Below are 9,861 nucleotides of genomic sequence, written 5' to 3'. Positions count from 1 at the left end.
TTAACACCCCATCACTGTGCAATTAAACACAAAGTTCCTTGAGTCATTACTAGCAAGTAGGTTCCACTGTAGTGCTTCGCCTTGCTGTGGGATGCAAGAATATACCTTAACCATTCTTCCACCTACACCACCAATGAAAATTAGATTATCACCACAAGCCCTAAAGGCTAATCCCCAACCATTTACTGTAGCCATTCGCTCAGGTAGTCCCCCTACTATGACCCATGAGTTTTGTTCTTTCTCATATCTTCTTACCACTTGTTCTCCATAATCCGCAGCATATAATATGTTGTTTGCAACAGCAACTAAAGGAGGTGCCTTGTTAGGAGGGGCTGTTCGCCTTGGCAACATATCAGGTATTAGCTTCCATGTTTTTGTGATTGGGTTAAACTCCTCTCCACAAGTAAGTTGCATCATGCCCCCATCACCAATCCCACCAATTACATAAAACTTCCCCTCCATGAAAAAACCAGAACACAACTTCCTGGCTTTATATATTCATACTTGGAAGAATCTCAAATTTTTCTGTCTCTGAGTTATAAAGTTCGGCTGAGCTTAAGATATTCCCCAGTGGATCACAGCCTCCCGACTATAAAAGCAATTTCATGGTGGCTGGCAGAGGCAAACAGGCATCTAGGTGTATTCATTGACATGCCTGAGGACCAAATGTTTGTTAAAATGTTGTACTTGTAAATGATAGGAGACATTACATCCCCTCCAAAAACAAGAAGCTCTGTGCCAACAGCCAATGACTCCTTATCTAAACTCTGAAAGAATTCATTTAAAGGCATCTTGGGCAACTTCATCCTGCGGCCACTGTTTGGGTCAAAGGCCTCCCATTCAAGGTGGCTACATGAGTAGTAAACCCAATACTCTACAATATTTGCCTTTCTCCTTAGACGATATAATAGTCCACTCTTAATAAGAGAATGAAAATCCTTATTCAACAAGGCCAGTGTTGCATAATCAAATCTTGAGCATCGAATTAGACAATTCATTGAAAGGTCTCTCCCAAGTTGGTGGGAAAGCAAACTTGAATCATTCAACAAAACTAGTTCTTCCTCTTCCCCATTGTGCTGGTTTCTTGAGTGCTCCATCATAGAATGAATATTATGAATGCACACCTGTTTTTCACATCAAGTGAGCTTGAAAATGTAATACTTTTGAAGCATGATTAGAAGACTCTACAATGCGTTGCAATCACTAATATAGTTTAAAAAAACACTCAATTATATTAATTGAAATAAGTCATTTGAATAAAATCAATAGCATTGCTTGCATATGTCATACTCACAAACTTTTGTTGATTTCATGCTCAATCATAAAACAATGTCACGAGCCCGTCACACAATTAATATAAAAAAGGGTTGCTTCATTAATTGGAAAATTTCAATCCAATTTAGAACAGAACGTATTTTGAATGTAAAATTTTTTACTTGACTCTTAGTTTGACTGGAATTGGTGAAAAACTTTGTATGCATTCAACGTAATGCCTCAAAATATGGTTTAAAGGCCATGTGATACAACACAATTCAAAATAGAATTAATGAGTGAAAATTTGAGTAATAGGGTACTAAAAAAGAGAGCTCCTAAAATGAGACCTCTCAAAAGTTGGCCCAAGAAAACACATCCAATGAATGAATGGAGATATTTTCACATCAAGAAAAAGAAATTCCAAACAGTCTTTATTAATTGGAAATTTTCAATTCAATTTAGAACAAAGTGCATTTTGAATGTAAAATTTTTTACTAGGTGTTTTGGTTGAAATTGGCAAAAAACTTTGTATGCATTCAATATAATCCCTCAAAATATGGTTCCGACGCTATGTTATACCATACAATTTAAAAGATAAATGAGCGAAAATTTGAGTGATTGAGTACTAGAAAAGAGAGCTCCTGGAATCTGATCTCTTAAGTTGGCCCAAGGGACACATCCAAGAAAAGAATTGAGATTTAAACACCAAAAACATAAAAATATCAATGAAATAAAATCAATTTCAAAATAATAGAATTTTGGGGTTTCCAGCATCAAGAAAATATCCATGAAAAGTATCACACATTATTTTCGTTTCCAACAGTTCTACATATCTTCCCTCTATTTCTCCTTATATCTAATACAAATAAATCACAACAAGTATACAAAAAAGTTCGATAAAAATCAACGAGTAATCAAACAACCATACATAAAAATCGAGACCCAGCAGAGGAGATAAACTCACAAATTAGATAAAGAGAGATGTTGGAAAATTTTCCCGAATTCTACTAACTTTTGTTTCTCTGCAAATCACTAAGGAGTCCTCCTCTGTCTAACACTTTATTTCATTGACGCCCTCTTCACTTCAACGCTAAGACCCTCTATCTATTTCTGTGATTTATTCTATCTATTGTATTGGGCGTATGGCAATACTATAGCAATGGAAGACTATTTATAAGCCAAGTTTTTAACTACATGATCCTAGCCAGACTGGGCTCAGCATTAGGGATTGCGTGCCTAGATGTCAAACTACGAAATGCCCGTTTTTGAAGGTATAATTACCCTTTTTTTTCCCCTTATCATTCTTTTTCATTAATTTTTTTTGAAAAAAATTCTCGTGATTTTCTAGCGTAGTTTTCAATTTTTGGTTGTTTTATTTGAGATTAAAATATATTTTTTATTTTTAAATTAATTTTGTAACTCAAACATGTTTTAGCATAAAAAACACGCTATAAAATCATTCTAAAAAAACTAGCTAGAATGGCAATCATTACTATAAGTGATTTGTTAATTTAATAGAGAATTTGGCAGTTCAATGAATATGTTATTACATTATTATTGCATAATTCGTTATTCTTCTTATGATCTGGACATCTGGCTAATGTTCTGAAAAAAATGTCACAGAAATGTGCATTCTTATAAATGTGGCAAGCATTAGATTACAATTAATTTTATAAAAAAGATTATGAATTAAACTAAAAATTTGACCATGATCTACTTTCTATTATTTTGTTCGACATATCTACTTTCTAATAAGATCATTTATTTTGCGAAACTATATACCAAATTAAGGTGATTTTATTAAAAAATGTAGAAGTAAAATTTGGTATTTCTTAAAAACAATCTTATTTACTTTTATGCATTATTTGTTAAACAGGATTAATAGAATAATATTCACTTGGAGTTGAAATTCAAAATAGATATAATAAATATAATCTTCTAGAAAAGATACAAAGAATCTATCCATACTATTTATGAGTCATAAATACACATTTTATTTCCTGAACTCTATAAAATATAATGCGCTAGTCAAATATGCATTTCTTTTGTTTAAATGGATTTAATTCTAAACTTCTGGATGGTGGAAGGTCACCAAAGAAAACTGGCCGTAAAAGTATGGATGAAACTGAAAATTAGAAAAAGGGAAAAAACTTTATCAAAAAAGGAAAAAGAAAAAGGAAAAAAAAACAAAAGAAAGAGTGGAAAGTGATACAATTACTGAAATCAAGACTCACGTTTTCGGTGAATCATATATACAATGAACAAACTTTGAGGGGGAAAAAAAATACAATGCACACAAATCATTGATGAACAAATGCTCAACTTCAAATTTTGGATGTGTTTATTTCGTGGGCGTGTGTGTGAATATACATTGAATATATGATAGGATTCTCTGTTTCTTTAAATTAAAAAGATTTCTTTGAGGAAGAATTTCAATTTAATTCAGTTGAAATATCAAAATCCAAATAAAGGCTCACACTTTTAACAAATCTCTATTTAGGCCAAGGGTCTTATTAGGGATTTTTTAATATTGTTAAAAGACTAAAATACCGCTTTAAGTTAGTAAATTGGCAATTGCTCCAATCGATTTATGATCTAGCTTCTTTTTTCTTGAGATGCTATCAGATAATCCACTAGCTTCACTCTTTCTTGCTCTATATATTGTTAAAAGACTAAGATGTATGATTTTTTTGTATATAAATTTATATTGAGCAGCTCATATTATTCCATCCGTTCCATGAAACACTGAAAAAATTATTTAGATTTCTAATATAAGTTTATATTAATTATTAGTACGAATGTTAGTAATGAGATGATAAAATATAACATGATGAGAACATCTAAGAAAGAAATGACAAATTTGATGCTTAAATCAACTAATACATTAATATTCTTATTTTTTAACTATTTTTTGGGTCAAAACTGATTTTTTAACTAAAAAAATTATTAATTTAATGGTGTTGGAATCAAGTAATTAAAAGGTTCTTGTTCCCATTACAAGAAAAAAAATCCTTGTTCCCATAAATTTCTTATCAATATTTTAGATTTAGTATAAAATCTTATATTGTGCATTGTCAATTTTTTGCCCTTAGTATTTCCAAATTTTCTTATATGAAATTTTTTTATAAATAAGTTCTATATAACGTCAAGTTTTCACAATTTAATTTTTTTTGTTTTTTGAATAATATTATTTTAAATTATAAAGGATATTTTAGTCTTTTAACAATATTCAACAATTCCTAATAAGACCTCTTGGTCTAATTAAAAATTTGTTAAAAGTGCATGCTTTAATTTGAGTTTTGACATTTCTAGCAGATTTAATTAGAATGCTCACTTTCTTTTATTTGTTCTCTTTTTATGAATTTTGAATTCTTTAACTTTTTGAGATTTTTGTGAATTGCGTGCATTCTCTTTCTTGTTCTTTTCCTTTTCATATGGAGGAATTACTTATGCGTACATATTTCTTTCTTCTTCTTGTTTTTCTTTTTTTGGCCAGCATATGTGTATACATTTCTGTTGATCCTTAAATTTGTAGTAATTGGATTATTATTTGAGTTAATATTATTAGTCCTTACACTTTGATTAAATTTTAGTTTTGATACTTATAGTTTCAAATCGTTGTCTTAGTCCTAATGGTTTTGATTCTTATAATTTCAAATCATTGATTTTAGTTTTGCAATAGTGACATCAATTTTGTTAATACCATTAAATATAGTAACCAAAACCAAAATTCATTAAAAATATAGAGATTAAAATCAAAACTCATTAAAAACATAAATTAAAAAAATTCCCAATTACTTTTTTCAGGGAAAATTGGGGGAAAAGTCATTATTTGAAAAATCTTTCTTTCTTTTTTTTTTTTTTGGTCAGAAGGACTTGGTGCCATGATTCCCATAACTTTTCTTTACCTGTGTGAGACAGATTCTCAATTATTTGCAAAAGTCTTTAATATGAAAGTCATTTGCATATAATTAAAAATATGTTTCATATCTTACCCAAAAAAAAAAAAATATTTCATATGGTTGAAAAAGATTTGCATGCACTAAAAATGATTGCAGCCCCTCCAATGGATGAAAACTATTTAGAAGTAAGAAAACTAAACATGAAGTCAAATGTTGCAAATCATATTTTATTGTAGAAAATCAATTTTTCTGCTCAAACTTGATTTCTTTGTTTTTAATCAAGCATTCAAGTTATCTTTCTTATTTATACTTTTAACAAGTTTTGATTATAGTCCTATACTTTTATGAGTTTTTATTTTAGTCCCTATAATTTTAATGAGTTTTTGTTTTGATACATATACTTAGCAGCATCAACGAAATTAACATTGCCAAACTAATATTCAAGTTTTTATACAACTACAAGGACTAATATTTTGGATGGAATAAACTACATATAAGGATGAAAAAAGAATCATAATTTGAAACTGATCAAAATCAAAATTTAATCAAACTATAAATATCAATAATGATATTAACCCTTATTATTTAATACTTATCTGATCTTATGTAAAAGTATTTCCAGCATATTTTACCAAAATAAAATAATAAACTTAAACCTTATTAAAGTTGCCTTAAATAACTTTCCAGCTGTAACTCTATTTAGTATATATACTTTCAAAGAAAAAAATAAAAAACTACATAATAATAAATAAAGGTAAAATAATACCTTCATATTAAAAATTGAATATTGTAACTAATAAATATGATGAAAAGAATTTTTCTCTCTCTTATAAATAGGAGCCCGGTAGTAGTACTTTTACTACTTGTATTAAAAAAAAAACATTTAGTAGAAATTGAAGTTAATTGATGACAGTAGCACTTATATCCAAATCATTGCCCTCTGTTCTTATAGGAGTTATTTATCACTAATTAATAATTAGTTGTAGTTAAATGATGCATAATTTTATTTAGCACCTTCCCATCTAACATTTATCTGATTAATGACAAGAGATTTTTATCTTTTTAGTCAGTAGCTGATAGTCTTAATTAAAGATAATTTTTATAAATACATTTGAAAGACAGCATTATTGTTACGCCAATGCATCAACTATGTGCATATTTAAATTTCTCTCGCATGCACTTAATTAAATTACGAATCGTGTAATTTAATTAAGTGCTTATATATTGTTTTAAGCCCAAAATATTACAAGACTATATTAGTCGCGACAAATAGTGAAGCAGGGAGAAGCATCATTCCCATACGAATTTAATTTAAAAAAAAAAAAACAGAGAGAGAGAGACTCAACTTAATTTCTTCAGTTAGTGGAGCAAGTCAAAAACGTGTTCCTAAAAAAATCAAAGTATTGAAATTATAATTGAGTGTTTTTATCAGTATAAAAAATAATTGAGTATTTTTATGCCTCCGTATTATAAGGCACCTCTAATCATTTTATTAAAATTGAGGAGTGGAAAATAAATTTATTAATTTTATCTAAAATTCTTTTTTCAAATTTATCCATGTTCAATTCTATACATTACATCCAATAAATGATAAAAGTTGCAATTAATGGAATTTTAAATAAGAATTAAGGTGTAATTTTAACAATATAGTTTTCCACTATAAATGTAAGGCATCATAAAGTTTTGAAGGATACAAAAGAGCACACAAACTTTGTAAAACGAAGCAATTTTCCCACTCTTATTAGTTTGCCCAAACGTCTGTTATTTTCTTGAAGTGGATCCCATTCATTTTCGCTCTCTTGTCTCTCATTGTTAGTCTTCTTCCTCCCTCATCTTTTTCCTTAGACTCAGCCACCGCCAACACAAATTTTTCACAGATCCTCCTCTTTCCCCAACACAAAATCACTCTTTCTTCCTCCTTCATGGACGAGTAGTGCATTGGTTCTGGACCTTTTTAATCAACCATAAAGGAAAGCGCTAATAATGCATATTGATTTATCTGGAGCCACTTCCAAGTTCGTTGTCAATCCTATGAGACGAAACGGTGGTGAATCAGAGCAATCTGATGCCGATGCTTCATTCAGGAAGGAGCTGCTCAGCAGTGGCGGAAGAGGAGCCGACGAAAGGCAGCTGAGGAAGCGAGGAAGTAAGCTGGCAAACAACAGGGAAGAACTATTACGCCCAATGTTCTGATGATGAGAAATATATTGATAAATCTACAAGATAACATAAAAATGTTCTGATGATAAGAAATATATTGATAAATCTATAAGATAACATAAAAATGTTTTTTTCCTCTCTCAATTTGATAAAAATGTTTTTTCATCTCTCAATTTGATTAAAATGTCCCAAAAGTTGCGTTTGATTGGAGTCGGTTCGGAGTTTCAAATGTTTCTTTTTACGAATGTTGAGTATTCTTGATAGTCGCCGGTGTAAAATAGTCTGTGGCAGAGGAAATTCAAGTAGGTTTATTTTGAATCTATGCCTACCAACTCGCATAGGTTTTAAGTTTGATAAGTCAAAAAGGCCCCAAGTTCTATCTGAACATAGTATCTTACATCTTAAGTATTTGACTCAAGTCAACTCTAAGTTCGTCAAAAGTCAAACTTAACTCTCTTTATATTTGAGTTGCTCCAAAATTCTAAAACTATATTTTGAACATCTAACTCATAAGTTCAATGCAAATAAAAAATGATTCTAATCCTATCCGAGACACTTTTTATATTTGAGTTGTTCCAAAATTCTAAAACTATATTATAAACATCTGACTCGAATATATTTTAAGTTCAATGCAAATAAAAAGTAACTCTAATCCTATCCGAGCCACTCTTCACTCTTCACGTTATGATTTCCTCTAAGTAACTTCAGTTTGCTGAAAGTTCAATGGGTTTCTTTTTGAGTAATCTTTTCTCCATACTTGAAAATAGTCTTACAAATTGTTAAGTGAGTGTCTTGTCAAAAATATCTTTAGAATATAATATAGCACTCTTTGCATGAGATCAAAGAAAGTTTTGAGATCTTATGAGAAGATTAAGACCTAAAAGCACTCTTGTCAGAAGCATTAAATCTCGTCGACTACATCAAAGTCAAATTTCAACATGAAGTTTCATTTAATGCCCTAACTACTACAGACACAAGTTTCAACAGGAAAAACTCTTTATGCCTAACAGAAAACTTCAGAGCTGCATTACAAATAGAAAAAGTTGCATTAAGTGAAAAATAATAGAACAAGAGAAGAAGAGATACAAAAAAAAATTATTCTCAAGTACTTATTCATTGCCAACATTCTCTAGAAAATTTATTGAGTTTTAATGTTTACCATTTACTTTGTTAAAAGAAAAACTTTTCACTTATTGTTTAGGATTGTGGGATTCTAAGTAGGCATATAGTCTTACAAATTGGTAAGGGAAGTGACTGTCCTTAGTACATAGATGTTGCTTTAATGCAGTGGCATCAAGAGCCCACTAAGTCTTGGGGTTATAGTTAAAATCTCAAAAATGTTCTAGGAGCTAAATGTAGCTCAAGTGGTAGAACGAATGAATATAGATTTCTGTGTACATCTTTTCTTACTCTTCCTTCAAACAATAGGCGATATCTTCTTCATTCTACTCTATATTGATTAAGTTTAAATTGTTCTATTACTGCAAAATTTTCGTAACACCTAAGTCATCCCCATCTTCGGCATTCAGATGCATGAGAAATTAAAAAAAAAAACATGAGAGGGCTAAAAGAAACGCCAAACACAAAAAGGAATCACTCTGAAAAGGGATTGAATCCCAAACTATCTTTGTGATACAAATTCTTCAAACGGTCTGGGCAAGAATCCGAATTGAACCATCAATTCTATGCTTTGCGAGCTATGGTGCACTTTCCGACCAATCCAATTGAACACAGCCATTATCATCAAGGGAGGCAAAACTTGCCATTAACGTAGGTCCCATATAAGCAACTCATCATGTTAATGTGACTGGTTTCAAGGGAGAGCTAAGAGGACATCGTAGACTTCTGGAATAGAGGAGGTACTTGGTTTGAGTTCTTCCTCTTGGACTGGGAACAACATGAGAAGAGGTGATGTATGATGAAGTGAGATAATAAATGAAGAGTTTATTTAGATGAGACTTTCCTCATCCCTCTTCAATTTTTTTTAGATAACAAAAGGTTTACAAAAGACTACACAAGTCAACAGAAACCCAATAATTTTTTTACCCAGAAACTCAAGTTCAATCCAGACATCAAACAAAAGGAACAAAGGTCCACAATTGAAGACTTCAAATCAACTATATTTAAAATTACAGTTTCATACTGAAAAGACTTAAATTTATATCACATATATACATAGAATATGGTATTTCATACTATTACTTATGTCATTACATTCTTGAAGATAATTTCAAAATTTAAAGCCCTTAATTTGGGATAAAATGATATTTTTTTCTTTATACTTCCATCTTCAATTTTCGATGGAATGGCTATCTTTTACATTTTAATTTACAAAGCAAGAAGCAGCTCATCACCTTACGACTAGCCAATGGAATCTCTCCTTTCGTTTATATCCAAGAATCTCCAGTTGCATATAAAAGTGTGTGGCAGAAGAGTATGTGCTTCACATCAAGAGACCCAAAAACGTGAAGTTGCTAGAGTATTTAAGCACGCCTAAATAAAGCCGGGGGGGGGGGGGAGGAGAGAATCTATGGTCTTCACTCCT

The 9,861-nt window shown here is 30.6% G+C and overlaps 1 pseudogene; it reads right to left on the bottom strand.

Annotated features, from left to right (window-relative positions):
• On the bottom strand, positions 1–1,097 carry LOC114712682 (F-box/kelch-repeat protein At1g74510-like; annotated as a pseudogene).
• Positions 1,098–9,861: the final 8,764 nt, after the last annotated feature.

This window comes from Neltuma alba, unplaced genomic scaffold (genome assembly GCF_004799145.2).
Source record: "Neltuma alba isolate B1F8T4 unplaced genomic scaffold, ASM479914v2 tig00011392_pilon, whole genome shotgun sequence".
In the NCBI taxonomy this organism is placed as follows: domain Eukaryota; kingdom Viridiplantae; phylum Streptophyta; class Magnoliopsida; order Fabales; family Fabaceae; genus Neltuma; species Neltuma alba.
Note: the sequence above shows the minus strand (reverse complement) of the source record. Positions and strands in the feature narration are given on the sequence as shown.